Source organism: Myodes glareolus, chromosome X (assembly GCF_982192425.1).
Source record: "Myodes glareolus chromosome X, mMyoGla1.1, whole genome shotgun sequence".
Classification (NCBI taxonomy): domain Eukaryota; kingdom Metazoa; phylum Chordata; class Mammalia; order Rodentia; family Cricetidae; genus Myodes; species Myodes glareolus.
This window is the reverse complement of record NC_142053.1, coordinates 131,374,411-131,393,069: the sequence shown is the minus strand read 5'-3', so window position 1 is coordinate 131,393,069 and position 18,659 is coordinate 131,374,411. Positions and strand designations below refer to the sequence as shown.

At 40.3% G+C, this 18,659-nt stretch overlaps 1 pseudogene; it reads right to left on the bottom strand.

Moving 5' to 3' along the window:
• Window positions 1-4,177: 4,177 nt before the first annotated feature.
• On the bottom strand, window positions 4,178-14,251 carry LOC148117500 (CXXC motif containing zinc binding protein-like; annotated as a pseudogene).
• Between the last annotated feature and the right edge of the window lie 4,408 nt (window positions 14,252-18,659).

Sequence of the window (18,659 nt, the reverse complement as noted above, 5' to 3'; positions counted from 1 at the left end):
AAATCCCTCTCCTCTGAATACTCAACTATGGAGCAGGAGGCAGTAGTAACATGGAGATCAAAGATCAACTTTTTTGTTGTTTGGTTGGTTTTCTTTTTGATGCACAAGCTGATTTTGTATCCCTGGATGGCCTGGAAAAATATGCTTTTTAAAACAATAGTGTCGAGTTGGGCATTGTTCTGTAATTTAACATTTAGGAGACTAAGGCAGGAGGATGGGAGTTCAAAAGCAGCCTAGGCTACATACCAAAACTCTGTCCCAGAAGAAGGTTCATTCCTCTGTGATTATGAAATAAATATATTTATTGTTCAAGAACTGGAAAATGTTGGGGGAGTCTTTAAGAAACCAGAGAACCACAGTAAAGATTGCAAAAGTAAAAAAGGACAGTTTCTGAGACTAGAAGTTGTTCTCAGAAACAGAAATGATGCTATGGTGCTGCACAAGAGCAACTTAACACTTCTTTCCCTTCCTTGCTTGACATTTGTTGCAGCAGAGGGCTTTCTGCAGATGTCTTTTCCTTCGTAATGATTTCTCTCCTGGGTTTTGGACTTCCTGGCCTCCAGTTGCTTCTGGGCCAGTTCCAGCTGCTTTGAGGCCTCGGCTCCGAGCTGAAAGGCTCTGGGCTCTTGCAGAGCTCTCTCAGCCCGTGCAATTTCTTAGGAATTATGTTGTCACCTATAACCTTCTCAGAGAAGGGAAAGGAGAAGATGGCTCTTGGGACAGGTCAAAGGAGCAAGCCAGCACCTGTGGCCCCCTTGAGTCATAGAATCCAGTCTTTCTTTACTAAAGCATGCTAATAGAACCCAAACCGCAGGCTGAAATTTGTGTTCAGGGAATAAGGCAATGCAGGTGGGTCCCAAGCTGATGAGAGATGCCCAAGGTTAATCCAGATCAAATGATAGTACTATAATTTAGTTGCGTGTCATACCCAGGTGTGACTCCTCTTTTTTTTCTTTTGGTGCTGGAGGTGCTAGAATTGAGGCCCTCACACATTAGGCAAGTCTCTCATTATTACGGTGTACAATCAGCCCTCACACATTAGGCAAGTCTCTCATTATTACGGTGTACAATCAGCTCTCTGTCCCTGTTGCTGGAATTTCAACTTTAGCAAAACATGCATGAGTCACGTTAAGAGATTGCTCACATTTTCTACATTCTTGAGAAATGGTTATGTTAACATTTCTTTGGGTTTTCTGTTTTATTAAATATTTTTACAAAGCTAACCTTTTTCATAGTAACAATGTTAGAAAATATATCAAGTAACATAGAACATCCTAGGTAAACTGAAACCTCAAGTGGTGGAGTTGTGTTTTGAGCCTGGTTTGATGTCTGAACTACAGGAGGGAACTGAATGTTTGGAACACAAATAGCAAGGAAAAAGTAAAAAAAAAATATTAAAGGCAATTCACAAATAATTAACACAAGTTGTCAGTAGCATATAAAGCTATACAAAGTAACATTGAAAAATATTTTTCTAATGTTAGAAAGAGCACAGCAAAAGAGACACCCCCAGATAGTATAGACTGAAATGTAGATCAATGCAGTCTTTATGGGTACCCATCAGGCATGTATGAGCTGCATATCATCTTTGTCACAGTTATGCCCCTTTTAGGAAACATTTCTGTCAAAATAACCAAGTTATTGTGTGAAACTTTATATAAAAAGTTATTTACTGTAGTGTTGTCTGTAATGTAGAAAAATGGTTGGAACTGAAACATTCATCACCATAAGAGGTATTTGAGCATTATGGCTCAACTATGCTTTTAAAAGAAGATAGTGTGATGTGGGATTCCCCTCTGTATACCGTGAATATGTTTTATTACCATTGGTTAATAAAGAAGCTGCTTTGGCCTATAGCAGGGCATAATATAGTCAGGCTGGAGGAAATATATGTAGAGAGAGTAAGAAGAGTCAAGGAGTCACCATGTAGCTGCTGAAGGAGACAGCTATATCAGAACCTTACCGGTAAACCACGAGCCTCATGGTAAAATATTAAATAATAGGAGTGGGTTGATTTAAGATGTAAGAATTAGTTAATAAGAAGTCTGAATTAATAGGCTGGGCAGTGTTGTAATTAATATAGTTTCTGTGTGATTATTTTGGGTCTTGGCAGCCAGGAAATGAACAAACAGTCTCTGCCTATAAATTGGTGCACCAACGTGGGCCTACTACATCCACATAAAAACTGAGAGTGTTTAAAAAGAAATTCTAGACATAAAAGAAGAGAGTTAAGCATGACTTCTTGGTAGCCATATTTTTTCCACTAAACAATAATTGCAATTTTATTTAAATTTATAATTTTTTCTTAAATCGAGTGTCTGAACATCAAGTCTTCCTATTTGTCATCATAACATAGGTCTTTAATGTCTTTCAGTGACACTTAATGCTATTCTCCATTGTTGTAAATTCCTTTAAGATTAAATCCTAATGACTCTGAGGAAGGAATGTATTTTCTTGCTATTACTTGCTATTTCTTTGTGGTACTGGAGAGTGCACCCAGGGATTCATGCATGCTGTGCAAGTACTCAGTCCCCAAAGACAGCCTACTCTAGGCTGCTATTAGAAAAGGCATCTTTTCTTGAATTATGTTTTGCTTATTAATGTATGGAAACGCCGTTGATTTCTGCAGAGATCTTAAATCTAGCACCCGTCAACTCTTTTGTACTTTTTATTAAGTTCTTTGCTCTTTCATCACCCTGGTGGGGCCCAGCATGCCAGCACACCTGGTGGGAACAGAAGCAGTGATGGGGGAGTCCTCACTCCACCCTGACCCCGAGGGGAGCACTTGAGCATCTCAGCACTTACTAAACACAACACTTGCTCTTGGTGTTCTCCTGAGTTTTAGTTAGTTAAGGGTTTCTTTGTTGCTGTTTCTGTTAAATGGATATTGAATGTTACATGTTTGGCACCATCTGTTTCATTTTCCCTTTACTTCTTAATGACTACTCGGGTTTCCTCACCTTCTAGAACCAAGAGATCACTTTAATATTTAATATATGAACTTAATATAAAGACGACAAACAAGAAAGGTTTTTCCCAGTCCAGGGCTACAGCTTGCTTCTAGGGTAGACTATGACTGGGGGGAGGACGGAAGCCCTGCTCTGTCAGGTGCAGAAGTGCTCAGAAAAAGAAAACACAGGGGCTTAGTAAATACAACATAGTTGCCAGACTTGAAAGGAAGCAGGGTCAGCACCTCCCTACCATGCTCAGATATGGCCAGTTTTGCCAGCTCCCTTGGTTAGACCCTCTCAACCAGTCTGGGGATGGCATGCCTTTTTCTACTCTCAGAAGTGGAAGAACATGGACTAGAGAGATGAGATGGCTCAGCAGTTAAGAGCACACGCTGCTCCTGCAGAAGACCTTACTTTGGTGCTTAGAACCCACATTGGGTGGGTCACAATAGCCTATAACTCCAGTACAGGGGATATGACACCCTCTTCTGGTCTCTGAAAGCATCTGTACTCACACCCACACACCTACACATAAATACAAACAAGTATACAAAATTAAAAAATAAAATCTCTGTTTCTGCTCCAGTAGACTATTGGAGAAATATAGTCTGTGTAACAGGTTTTCCAAATGGTGGGTTCCCACGTATGAAGGCACAGTATCCTCATGGCCTAGTACTACACTGACCAACTCTGCTGTGTGGGGAATCTCTGGTTCCAAGAGACTCAGCAGGCCATGATGCTGTCTTCACTCCAAAGAGTTGTCTGGAAGCAGAACATACAGTTATGGGCCACAGGGATGAGCCAGGACCAGTGAGAGGTGCTTCAGGGATCACAGAGGCTGATTCCACACGAGGAAGAACTTCCAGGTTGACTCTGACAGGAAGGGCTCTATCACAGCAAATGAAGAGGCAGGCTAGCCATCAGACAGGAATGTGGAGTGGAAGGATACATGCCAGGAGTGAGGTCTGGGGTGAAGTGAGCAGCTAACAGATGCCTGGGTTTACTTGAGAGCCATGATGATCAGGGCGTGTTTTAGTTTGGAGCTGCTGGGCTCACAGCATCATTCCATAGGCTTCTCTGCCCTTGGTGCCACTTGGCCTTCAAGCCTTTAATCTTGTAGGTGGACCTGCCTATTTCCCAAGAGCTGTGTGCTCCTGTGTATTTTGCAAACTAGCTCAGGTGCAGAGTAGGCATGAGAAAGCAGAGACATCCAGAGTTCACTCTTATTTGTGGAGGGAGTATTCACACACTACCTTCATACACCAGTGGGGTTTTATTGGTGGGACTCAGAACCGTGACAAAGCCCAGCATGCAAACTGTGAGGTCTGGTACAGGTGCTAGGAGATCGCGATGAGAAGCCTCCATGGGATTTGCTGCTCAGGGCCCTTTTCCTCCTCTCAGTTCTTCCGGGCAAGTTTGTAGGAACACAGTTCAGCACTTCACAAACTGATGGCTGACCTCAAAGATCCCCAGACTCCTGAGCCTTCTTGTCATAGTCCGTCCAGTCCTTCTCTTGCAGATTGATGTCACTGAAGACTGTCCCTGACTCCACACCTTCGATGGCAAACCTGGCCTGGGGCTGAAAGTCAATTGGTTAAAGGCCACGACACTCAAACTCTACTATCGTCTTGAACTTCTCATTGTCTTCAGCGTTGTAAGACTTGATGGTGCTGCTCAAAATTTCAGCTAGATGCAATGGTCCCAGAGATTGCATTCCTCTTTTCCAGTGGAAGAGACCAAGACCCACAGACTGAGTCGCTTGCTGACAGATGACAAAGAGGGTTGGGGTAGCTCAGTGGTAGAGTCATCAGTCGGATATATTGCCACTTCTCTGAAATCTCACCACAGTTGCCACATTTCATCCACTGGCCGAAGGTTGGTGACATTCTCCAGCGTGGCTTTGAGCTGCAGTGCGATTTTCTGAGACGAGAGCGGGCCAGGCTAAATGCATGGCCGCGCTTGCGCAGCCGCGTCTAGCCATATTTTTTTTTCAGATTTATTGTGTTTGCTAGAAGCAAGTAGAGGCTCAATTCCTTTAAGAGAAGGCTTCCTGACTCAGCAGTAGCAGCAAAAACTGTGCAACTCCTTTAAAAAAGCTTCCTGGTTCATGTTCATTGCACAGATAGCTCTGGCTCTTTCAGGAGACCAAACATTTCAATGGGGTTTGTGAACAGAGTGCTACACCTTGCTTAATGGCAACATAGACCTGCTGTATACCTGGAAATGGAGCTGTGAGGATGGTCTGCAGAGCTGGCTCTGAACAGACCTCCACCATGTTGGACTGAGCAGAGCCAAAAGACAAAGCAGTCTTAGTCCTAGTCATGCTGCTTAGCATTTTAAGAAACATTCCTGGACAGAAAAGGATTACAGATATGTAATAGGACAGATCCAGACATAAAAGACCACTAAACAGGGCACAGTGTGTTGAAAAAAAAATGTATGTTGGTTTGGGAGAGAGAGAAAAATAATATAGATAGCTATAAAAAAGTAAATGGTTTTAAAAAATAAAAGTCTTCAAAGAGACAGAGAACAGACAATCATAAATTAGAGTAAAGAAAAATAAGCCACGTAAAGATGGAAAATACATAGAGTCTTAATTATGTATATTATTGTGTTTTCTTTTCTTTTTTTATTGTACAGGCTGCTAAGCTAAACCAACATATATATTTTAAACATATTCTGACTTCAAAGTTTAAATCTGAGATATGTTGCTTTGGAAAAGAGATTCTGCTTTTGTTTCCACAGAGGATGAGGCCTATGGATTCCTTCTAGGTTAATATGGTTTGATCAAACAAGACCCCTTGAATCAATGGTCCAGATGGTCCAACATCCATGACAGCTTCAGGACCGCTGGCTGAGATGGACCTACCACACAGAATACCCCATAAAAGACCTAATTAACAGTATTCCCAATCAGCAGGAAGTAGTCTGGAGAACAAAGCCCAAATTCCCTAAATGAGTGTTTATAAATATTTGTTTACATTTAAAGGAGGATATGCTATAGAGATGAATAATTTGCATTGGTATGGCTCTTAGTTTGTTGATACAAATTTAAGGTTGATAATATATATATATATATATTTCTGCTCTTGATTAGGGTATTGTATTTGTACAGCTCATTTAAAAATGTTATGTATTATTAAGAAATATAGGTTAATAGATACTCATCTATAGTAGTCAAGCTCGTATTCATGTCAGTATTTTTTTAGATGAACAGAGATATATTTCAGATAGATAGGTATTCTTCAAACCTTTCAAAGACTAACAGAATATTGCATTTAAAATGTTTTAAGAACTCAGGACTTTTCATGACAATGAGACACATCTGCTTCTGGCAGTACCAAGCTACTTCAAGAAGATGATGGGCATCAATGAGGCTTCTTATGGAGTTTGCTAGCCATTTGGACAAGAAACTGCTCTAGCCTGAACTGCTTGATGGTATGCTGTATAAACTGGATATGCAGGACCCATAGAAAAGTGACTGCTGAAGTTGCCTAAAGAAGGTGAGACAGTCCTTCAGAATTCCTGCTTCATGAAAGAGTCTGCCAGACATTCTGCAGGACACAGAAGAAAGTGATTCACAAACTGCCAATACAGGCAGAACTGTCTTTGAAATTTCCTGATTCATGGAAAAGTCTGCCAGATATTATGGGCCAGTGGGCTGAAGATGGATGCTCCAATGTTACAGAAGATCTTTGGGTGACTTCCCAGGCAGCATGATGACTCTGTCAATTCTAGAGTTTTGGAAGTTGCTTACAATGCACATTCTGTTAACTTAGGTAATATTATATCCTTCTGGAGTCTTTGATAGAGTTGAAGAACAGATAGTTATAGTTGTACTTTTCCTTAGTTATGATAAAAGATAAATTAGATACAAAACTGGGCTGGAGAGATGGTTCAGAGGTTAAGAGCACTGACTGCTCTTCCAGAGGTCCTGAGTTCAATTCCCAGCAAACACATGGTGGCTCACATCCATCTATAATGAGATCTGGTGCTCTTCTGGCATGCAAGCATACATGGAAGGAATGTTGTATACAAAGTAAATAAATAAATAAATTAGATACAAAAACTTTAGACTCACAAATAGAGGATAGATGATAGAGCATTTTCCTTAATTTTCCAAATGTAAATGGACTAAGTATTATAACTATAATTCTTGTGTGATATCTGTTTTGTTATATGTAATTTTACTATGATAAAGTTAAAACCTTCCTTTTTATTTAGAAAGAAAAGGGGAGGTGATATGGGATTCCTCTCTCTATGCTGTGAATATGTTTTATTACCATTGGTTAATAAGGAAGCTGTTTTGGGCCTGTGGCAGGACAGAATATAGTCAGGCTGGAGGAGATATATAGAGTAGGAAATATACATATATATATATATAAATATATAGAGAGTAGAGTCAAGGAAATGCATGTAGCTGCTGAAGGAGACAGATGTGCCAGAACCTTACCTGTAAACCACAAGTCTTGTGGTAAAATATAAAATAATAGGAATGGGTTAATTTAAGATGGTAAGAATTAGTTAATAAGAAGCCTGAACTAATAGGCTGAGCAGTGCTGCAATTAATATAGTTTCTGTGTGATTATTTCAGGTCTGGGTGGCCAGGAAATGAACAAGTAGTCTCCGTCTACAACAGTAGTGTGAACTGGTATAGATAATCAATAATGATGACTTAATAAAAGAGGCGATTTGCATAATAATTCAATTTTATAAAATGAAAGTGAAGCAAAAGCCCCTCTGTACATAGTGGATTCAACATTTGTACTTTTAATAGTAGAGCTTAATAATGGCATACCAGTAGGTAGAAAAATCCATTTTTAAAGGAAAATACCTTGTTAAGACTCTTGTGATGTAGAAATTGAGGTCTTGGGAAGTTGAGTATCATGGAAAAAGCAGAAATTTTCCATTAAGGAAGTGATAAAGTATTTTAAGAAGAGAATTAAATACCAAAAGAAATATTTTTGATATCTCCATGGTATTGCCCCCTCCATTTTCCTAAGATTTTAGTGATGTCTGCCAAACACAAAACTAACCAGCACAAATATTGTGAACTGAAGATATGGTTCCAATGCTCACTAGCTATGTCAATGAAGTGCTCCATGTCTCAACTTTCCTCAGTGTTAAATAGTATGATAACAGTACCTGCCTCATAGGGTTGGGTGAGACTACAGTTGGAAAGGGGAAATAAAAAATGGAAAGCATTTTCATATCCTATAAACTAGTTCCCAATGGCCCTCAGAGACATTCTGCTTCCTATGTCATATGAACGACAATTTCCATATTGCTTTGAACTGGGTACTTGACTAGATTGCTGTTGGTAGTAAACCCTACTTAGGAATAGCTAATATCTTTTTTCCTCTTTTTTTTCAGTATTTTGAAGCTGAAATCGGAATAGCTAATATCTTTTAAGCACATATTGCCATGTTCTGTGGAAAGTACTTTACATATATTAGTTCACTTATTTTGGACAAAAAACACTGTTGTTTTATAAATAAAGGAATTGAGAAGTGAAGTTGCTTGCTTAAGGTGAGTAAGCAATATTTTTCTTATTTATTTTTTGCTTTTTATAAAAAAAGGCCTTGCTCTTTAGCTTTGCCTTGCTTGAAATTTACAGTAATTCTTCTACCTCTGTTTGTAATCATGGGATTACCAACATGGGACACCACACCTGACCTTATTTTTATTCAAATAAATGATAAAGTTAGAAACTTGATCCCAAGTAAAATTAATTAGTAAAAGAAACTGATTCCTAGCAGCCATATCAATCTATATAATATTGTGTTTGCGCAGTTACCATTTAAATACATTAAAGTGCTTCATTGCTAGTATACCTCACATGCATGAAATCTGGACCCAATAAAGTTATCCCTCACCCAAGTCAGGGCAAGAAGGAAGATGGATCTGTTCTGGAAAATAACTTTTACTTAAATCTGCCTGAGTTTTCCTAAGCAAGAATGAGATGATATAAATGATATGAAAAATAATATCTGGCTATCAATTAATTATTTTTTCTGCACATAGTTGTCATTATTAAAATTAGAGTCCTGGTTGTCTTAGTCAGTGCTTTATAGCTGTGAAGAGACACAATGACTACAGCAACTCATAAAAAAGAAAGCCCTTCACTGGGACTTGCTTACAGTTTCAGATGTTTAGGGCATTATCAACATGGCAGGAAGCATGGTGGCACTGAGGCAGACATGATGCTGGAGAAGTAGCCGAGAGGTCTGCATCCTGATCCACAATCAGTGGCAAGAGGGAGAGACCATGGGCCTGGCTTGGGCCTTTGAAACCTCAAAGCACACCCCCAGTGACACTTCCTCCAACAAAGCCACACCTACTCCAACAAGGCCACACCTCCTATTCTTTCAATAGTGTTGAGTAGTGACACTCTCTGATGACTAAACATTCAGATATATGAGCATATGGGAGCCAGTCTTATTCCAATCACTACACTAGAGTAACCTCACATGAGCCTCAGAATTAAATCATAATAACAGGAAAGGAAAGGGAAAGAGTATAGTTGAATGCTAAGCAGATCAGCTATAGAAGTTATGAAGGTAGAGTATACATTGAATATGTATATAGTTTCAGAGTTGACTAGATAATTGCCCACATTTTTTCACTTACGCGAAAGAGAAAGATTTTTCACTTGCTTGCTGTATTAGATTCATTAGGTAAATGCCCTAAATTCAATACTGTAAAATGCCATCTTATCTTTTTAGAGCTGCAGCTGTGCAGGATAATTTTTAAATGGCTTTCACGAGTGTATTTTTTTTTTAAGTTATAAAGCTGATTGGCCCATTAGGTCAGGCTTCTTACTGGCTAAATCTCACATCCTGATTAACCCATTTTTCTGATCTATGTTAGCCATGTGGCTCAGACGAGTGTATTTGTTAAATCTAACATGCCATTTAAAGGTACTTAACTTTCAGATTTTTAGGGGTTTTAAAGAAGATGATGTTTGAGTCCCTTCTCACTTGATCACTATGGATTGTGATGTGCTTTGTGGTTATGGTTGATATTTGCCACCACACTTGATAGACCTTTCTTCTTATGCAAAATCTCAGAGAAAGTTATGGTTGTTTTGGTGCTGGATGGAACACAGGTCTTCATACATATTAAATATCCACACTGCCACTGAGCCACACCCCAAGCCACACAGTCTAATATTCATTTTGAGATACACCCTCAGTTATATAAGCTAATTTTTTTCAAGACAGGGCTTCTCTGTTTATCTTTGGTTGTTCTGAGACTTTTCATAGACCAGGCTGGTCTCAAATTCACAGAGTTCTACCTACCTCTGCCTTCTGAATGCTGGGATCAAAGGTGTGCACCACCTTGCCTGACTAAGCTAAATTTTTAAGTTATTCTATCACAGAATGGACTAGTGATTAATACAACACCTGGCCCATGAATTGATGAGCAAGGTACCATGTTGGGAGACATGCTTGCTATGTCAGCAGAACCATAGATTCATTGTTAAGATCACTTTGTTCTAAAAAATGAGTACGTAGTAAATCTCAAATGCTACTTCCATTCCACATTAATAAACAAAGGAAGTTGGATGATGTGATCTGTAATCATAATCACGTGTTACTGTCCTAAAGTACCACACCCACCTCTACTCCAAGAGTGTTTTTTTCCAGGACTTAAATGTATTACCTTGCTCAATGTGGTTGTACCCATTCGTTCTTGGCAATTGTCTGACCTCTCAATGGATTCTATTTTAGTCACTATGAAATAACTTTATGATCAATGCAATCAAAGTCTAATTACTTTGTAGATTGACATCATGTGGATGATGATTTAGGAACTCCCCTAGGATCTTCAACAAAAGTCAGAAGATATTCTAGTCTTATCTATAGGTCCCAGGCAATGTCACTACTTAAAAATTGTTCCATTGGTACCTGTGGCAGAAACTGCTCGATGCTATTTCAAATCTCTTCTTCCCTCCTCCCTCAAAGTGATATAGTACACAGGGCTTGGCTGACACATGGAGGAACAGAATAAAGACATTTCTCATCATCCGTTATAGCTGGTTATGATGGTCTGACAAATAGAGAGGGAAAGCTAAGACTTGCCAGTGAAAGGCAAGTGCCATTGCTATGGGCCATTGTTGACACTGTTGAGCAATTTTTACAAAATAAATGAAAACATTTATTTTCCCTCCATTTCCTCATCTTTCCAGTTCCTCCTATGCCTTTTCTCTCTTGCTCCCTAACACCACACCACACACACACACCACACACACACACACACACACACACACACACACACACAAATATATATAAATCCTACCTTCTTAGCCCTCTCAGTGTTGCTCTAGGACATGATTTGGGGATTAACCACATGATATTGGATAATCAATTAAGAAACTCTTCCCTGGAAGAAGACTACTTCTCCCTCTCTAAGTATCCCTTAGTTGCGATGCCTGCAATTCTTTTTCGAGGGGGATATTTCCCTCCCCCTTCTTTGTTAGCATGTCATTGATGCTGTTGTCTTTTGGGTCTTCTTTAGGCAGCAATATTGTTGCCGTATCATAGTTGAACTTTCCCAGGCATTTCTAGGAGACACAGTCTCAGTAGATGTCCTGATGCTCTAGAATCTTTGCCTTTCCTGAAATTTTTCCTGAGCCTATGGTTCAGGAGTTGTGTTACTGATGTAGCCACTGGGGCTGACTGCCCCATAATCACTTGTTCTATATATTTTAACCATGTCTGAATTTTAGTAAAGGTCTCTGTGTGTTTCTTTGGTGGGGGCTGGTTGCTACACTTATCTATAGATATAGGGATAAGCATTTAGGATACATCTAGGAATTCTGGTCCAGGGAAATAAAAAGGGACCACAGCAGGCAAGTGCTAGAGAGGGAGACGATAGGATACAAATGATGCAATAGTGGATACAGGAAATTGTATGTTTGATGGGGGTCATGCATTGGGGAAAGAGAGAGAGGTCAATACAGAAGAAGAGGGAGAGAGGGGGAAATATTAGTAAGGATGCTTGAAAAGACTACAAGATGTGTTTTTAAAAGAAAGGACAAATCCACTCCACCCCTTTTCATGCCTAATTGACTGAAGACAAGATAAGCAGGAGCTGATCTATCACAAAGGTAAGACTACCTCAGAGACTCAGAGACCAATAAGACAGAAGCTGCCTGGCTTCCTGACAACCTCAAAGGATGGAGCTGCCAGTGCAGCTTAGACTATTGTTTGTAAGAAAAATCAAGCCCCATCTCATTTAAGCCACTCTTATTTGAGATCTTTTTATTTTCTTTTTTATAGACACTGCAATGATATCCTGTCTAATACTACACACAAAAGGTCTGTTTCAGCAGGTGACTGATCTCATATATCTCGGTCGTGAAAGGTAACTTTAATAAGTTTGAGTGGAAGATAAGGTCAACAAATATGAAGTGAGCATCCATCTCCTCCCAGAATCTTTTTAGGAGAACATGCTGTTCTCCCTGTGTGCTCCCAGCATCTACCACACAGATGGTCCAAAGGTCAAGGTAAGAAAGTGATTAAAGATAATGTACAGGAACATGCCTGCAGCAATGAAAAGCACATTACAAGGATCTAGTCGGTTATTTATGATGAAGCCACGCTGACTTTCATTGCTTTTGATTCTCTATCATAAGCAACTATACTGAAAATGTTATACCAACAGTCCTAATTATAAGTTTCTGCTGAATTAAGTATGAATTCCAGTTAGCAGTGCAGTAGTTAGTAGCCTGTGGTCAGATGGTGTTTTCATGGGGCATTGGAGTTGAACTCAGAATCATGTTAGGCGAAGCATCAGAGCTGATTGTTGGTATGTTTTGAAAATATGCCTCCCCACGCCTCCATCATGCCACCTATTCCTCAAGTATGTTTCATAACACATTGCTTCCTCAGTTGGTTCTGGGAGTCCACAGGCACCACAATTTGCAGATACTCAAGGTCTTTATATTAAATGTCATGGTATTTGCATATTACCTTGCAAACCCTTGGGAGACCGTGGTAAGGATAGTTTTCCAAATCATAATTGAGTTCATATGTTTGGCAGACTCAAAGCCTGTATTCTAGTGACAAAAAGCTGACAACGCAGATTTCTGGTTTCTGCTTTGAGAAAATGTAAACTCGTAAGTAAAGAGATGATCAAAGGAAGAGAGCTCAACGATGCCAGGAACCATACATTTCCACTACAGAAGTGATACATTCCAACTTATTTTTTTCAGATAGGGGATAACTTTCCTAATATTACACAGCACTGTCATTTGTGACAAAGGCAATCCCAGATGCCACGTGTGAATTCAGTACTGTAAATCGATAGGCATTGTTCTTCTTGGCTCTAACAGGGCCATATGGAACTTTCACACAGGATGTAGTCAGGAAAAAAATCAAACATTTTTTTTTAATTCGTTTTGAAACAAAGACTGAACATGTAGTTCAGCTTGGCCTCAAACCCACTGTGCACCCCTCAGTGGTCTCACATTCCCAGTCTTTTTGTTTCAGCCTCCTGTCCTCTGGAGGACAAATTTACACCTATTTATAATCCTGTTCATTCGATACATGCACACGCACACACACACACACACACACACACACACACACACACACACACACACTTATCTCCCTCCTTCCTTCCTTTATACCTTCCTTCCATCTTGATATATAGAAAGGTTGGATTTGAACTTGTGGTGATCCTCCTGTCTTAGCCTTCCAAGTGTTGTGTTTCTGCTTTCATTCAGTGTGTATTTATTGAGCACCTGATGTGGGCAGGTGACTTACCACAACGTGTGAAAGCATATGACAACTTCAACCTGATAGGAATCCTGTAGAGGCAGAAGAGCTGTAGGAGAGAGTCCCAGATGGGCTGTGGGCACACAGAGAAGGAGCCTACCCAGCTTACATACTGTCATGAAACGCTTTCTATTAAGAAGAAAAACAAAATGCCCACTCCTGGGATTTTAAATGGGTTTTTAATTCAGTGAGTCCAAGAAATGTAGAGATTGCACCAAGATTTGTTCAGACTTAGGTCCAGTAAAGATTTGTGAGTTCCCAAGATAGCAGAGAACATGCATGCTTGACCAGAAAACGCCTGCAGAGGTCTCACCTGTAAGACAAGCATAATGACTTTATTTGATTGTTAGCAGAGACCTATTTGAGCTAACTTAGTTAAAAGGTTATAAGGTGCGGGAAGCTTCATGAAACACAAGGCAAGTAAAAGAGAATGCTTTGGGAGGAACTAAAGTTCCAAGCTAGAAAGTCATCAGGAACAAAGGCAGGTCTGTTGCTTTAAATCACCTTGGTCGACATGTCCGTCTCTCTTTCCCCAGCCACTTGTCTTCTCTCTGCAGTCCTGATTTCTTTCCTTTTCCATGAGTTTGAAAAAAATATAGCTTTCCCACTGCTAATAGATCTCCAGTTTTTGAAAGTAATTGAGACTGATTAGGATCTCTGTTTTCTGATTCCAAGTTGTCAGGATGGAATCTGCTCTTCCTAGCTTGAACTAGGAATTTATTGGGATTTAATCAGTTTGGCCCAAGGTGAGGGTTACATCATGACTGTGTACATGGCTGTTAGGATCCTGCCTCGATGGCTAGAAGAGATGTTGTTCTTGGAGGAAGTTTGTGGGTGTTTGATACATCCCTCAAAACAAACAATATGGGGGGATGAAAACTACGAATAATGGATGATCCTAATAATAAATACTTATTTTTTTCTATCCACCTAGTGCCCTTTCTCTCTTTTTCTGGAAGTAATAGGCCCCATTCTAAACTTGTCACTGATGTGCACATGATCTGTTAGATTGATCACAATATTTCATATCCAAGTCAAGTTCAGTTACTTCTGCATCTTTGTGGAATCCTTCTCCCCAACCTTAATTTGTCCGTCTAACTCTTCCCATATTTTTAGGCTTAAATATGGTGTTAGTAGTGACTGTAGCCGGTCACACCCAGTCACAAGGGTTTCCTATCCTCTGTTGATGCAGAATCTCATATCCCCAATGAGACAAACAAAAAAGTCTTTTAGGAGCCATCTGGATCACCAGGTAGGGATGTAAACTTTTCCCAGGAGTTCTCTAGATGACTTTCATTGATACTTCTCTAGACAGAACTGGGCTGGTCACTGGAGAAGGAGGACATTGCTGTCATTGCTGTAGGCAATCTGTTAGTCTTCTCCTGCAAGTCTATGCGGCCACTTGGTCAGTGTTGGAGTTCTGGTAATGTGATCTGTGAGAATCCCTGTCCAAACTGTCAAGAGCAAACTATAGGGTCGAGGAGGATATAGGCCTCCTGTGGTTTACTCTCCTGGCTTGCTCCAACTTGCATGCATTCTCATCCACCCCTAATTTCCTTCCTCACGCCCCTCTTTGTATAACATAAGACTGATTTGTAGGTTACACCCTACTCCCTAAGGAAGCAACGTGTCTACAATTCTGTGGCTATGCTGAGCAGGAATGTGTGTGGCAAAGAAGGGTAAGTGAATATTTTCAAGGCAAATTTGTCATCACCTGCTTACCTTACTGCAGGCAGAGATAGGCAGCGAACGTTTACCACTCATGGCTAGAACATGGCAGGGGAATGGCTCAAGAGAAAGGCTTCCTGCAATCAATTTATAATGTCAGCTTGTTATAAATTGTTTGTGAGTTTGTTAAGCAACTTGAATACGTTTAACCTCAGTTCATCGGTTTTAACAAGGAGAATGATGCCGCCGCGTGCCACAGAGGGGTTCTGCTAACACTGAAATTAGATAAGAAATAAAAACTCCTCAACGCAGTGCTTTGCAGTATTACTAAATAATACCACTCATTACTGTAGCTGTTATGTATGCTATTAGAGAAGCCTGGGAGGAAACGATTCTTATGCTAAATGGTAAATTTCAGGCAATTATTTTTTTCTTCCTTGTGCTAGCCTTTATTTTCTTTTTTCCTTCTTTTTTTTTGGAGTCAAACCACTTTGTTCAGAGGCTTGGGGAATGGCTGAAGATGTCAATGTGATCGCTGTCCTTGACAAGACAGATCTTTGAGGCCTTCCTGTCACTAAGAGACTGTCTAGATTTTTCAAAACTACTACATTAAGCATGCTACTGCTATCATTCAGGTAAACCGATATAGTATTGGACAGATTCCTAAAGACTTATTGTTATATATATTAGTCAGTATATCTCTCAACACTCCTCTGAGAAGTCGCTTTCTGCAGTAGAGAGCTAGTAACACAGAGACTTGCAGCAGGTCAAGGTGCAGAGAATGAGAGACTGTGGGATTAGCAACTCTGAATGGGACATCTATATTGCGCCTCCTCCTTCTGAGGATCAGAAATCTTTATAGAAGAAGAATGAGTGTAAGAACCAGTGGATGACTACAGAGAAAAGAATGTTTTTCAGACACAGCAGGACAATTGCGACTGAAACTCACAGCAGTTTTGATAGCACCCACAAAAACTATGCAAGCTCAAGCCAAAGATCTCAGCATGGGGAGGGATGGGCATGAGGGCCCATCCATAGAGGGGAGCTATTAGCAATTGATAGATGCTGTGTGTGTGTGTGTGTGTGTGTGTGTGTGTGTGTGTGTGTGTGAGAGAGAGAGAGAGAGAGAGAGAGAGAGAGAGAGAGAGAGAGAGAGAGTCAGCTTTCATCTTTCACACTTTCATTAAGGATCTGGGCCCCTGGCGGGTTGACCACACTCCAGTGAAAGGTCACACATCCAAGAGTTTATGAGCAGCACAAATTGAATGTGATTGATTAAAAAATTTAGGTGGGGAAGGAAAGAAAGATGAATCTAAAAGGAACTTGGGGTTAATGTGATCAAAATACCCTTCATAAAAATTTCAAAGAACTAGTAAAAATGAAGAAAGTGTTTTTAAAGTATTGCTTTGAGAATCAGAAAATGAGACTATACATTTTAAGTTTTAAAAATTGTGTATTTCTTAGGTGGGGCAGGGACATAGCACAGTGGATGTGTGGAGGTCAGAGGACCACTTGCCAGAGCTGGCTCTCTGTCTCTCCACTAGATAGGTCTTGGGGATTACACTCAGGTTGTCAGGTTTGACGGCAAGTGGAAAGGTCTGTTGAGCCATCTTGCCCACCCCTAACACCAGGAATTTTATTAACTAAAATTAATATTAATCTCCAATATTATCACAAAACTTAAGAATAGTATTAAATGAGGACATGTTTGAAACCTTTTGTCAAGAAACTACAGAATGAACTGGTTACTATGCTCCTGAGACTCCACTTAAACAGAACAACCAGAACAAAATAATGACATGATAAATAGAAACATATTTTTGCAAAACTGAAAGCATATATAGATAGAGAGATTCCTAATAATCAGCCTCCGATATGTTCAATTTAGCCAGGCAAAAGGGAACTGTGTTCTTAATGAATAAGTTTTTGAATATTCAGAAATCGGGTGGCAAGTTCTCAGACTGGAGGCCTTTTGGGCATCTTGCGGCATAATACCCTGCTCTTCAGAGCAGTCTGGAGAACGAGGTAGGCTTGGGAGGCTTGAATTGTTGGTCCATTCACAGGAGAGAACTGGGAAAATAGGTGCAAGAGCTTTTCCAGAGCAGAAGAATTCAGTGGAGGCCTGTCAAAGGGTTAGCTCCTAACTCAGAGGCTGCAGGGCTCCAGAGCCTCCTAGTCTCAGAAAACTGCTTTAATACTAAGTCGACTGATGAGGCTAAGTGGGGTCTTTGTAGCAACATTGATATGTGGGGCCTAGAGAATTGCAAAAGAAAGGAAGGAAATAAGAATGGTTACACTTTGAGGGTTAGTCTGTTCTATTGGAAAAGACCAAGTAAAGTACAATGGAGGAGAAAGATCTCTAAAAGATTTTTTTTTTATAGCTTTCAGTATTTGCTTAACACAAATAAGCATCAACAACAGATACAGGGCTGGTGAGATGACTCAGCAGATAAATGTGCTTGTGGCTATGTCTGATGACCTCTGATTAGTTCGTAGGACTCACATCATCGGAGGAGAAAACCGGCTCCAGAAAACTGTCCCCTGACCACACACGTTCCAGTCCCCACACGAATACGGAAACGTAATTTTAAATTTAAAAAAGGAAAATTTATTTTAAAAGTTGTACAATTTAAGAAAAAAAGAACAGACAAAACATGCAACTGGACAGTTGTCCAGTAGCAAAGACTTATGACGTCCTGGTCCTCCCTTAGCTGAAGCAGTTAGCCAACACTCTGCCTTCTCTATGCCCAAAACAAGAAGGAAAGCTGCAGACTGCTTGTTTGAAACAGGCGAACAGGAAGAGCTCCATGGAGTCTCAGTGTGCCTAGCCAGTGCCAGAGAGGGCAGTTTTCTGGCCTGGACTGTGCTCTCTTGCCTTGTGGTTAGCAAGATGAAGGTGACAATCACTCTTCGTCTTGGCCTCTTTCCTTGAGTTGTTCCCTCTGCTTGTCAGGCTCTACATAGGCAGAGGGGACACAAGGCCCTCAAGGTCCCCCTAAGCTGCCTGTCTGGAAGACACTAGGTAACCTTGTGTCATCATGCTATGTTCCTAACGTCTGAAGTGTGTTTGGTCCTAACTAGCTGGTCTCTGCCTCCGTGCTTGGCAGGGCTTGCTCAGACAGCCAACTGGAAAAGCCTCCAACTAGTTTGAGTGTCCTGTCAATGTAGGAAATGGAGAAAGAGAGGGAAGGGAGAGAAGTAAGTGAGGAGGAGGAGGCATAGAAGACAAACATAAAGAACCATTTCTCAGTCCTGA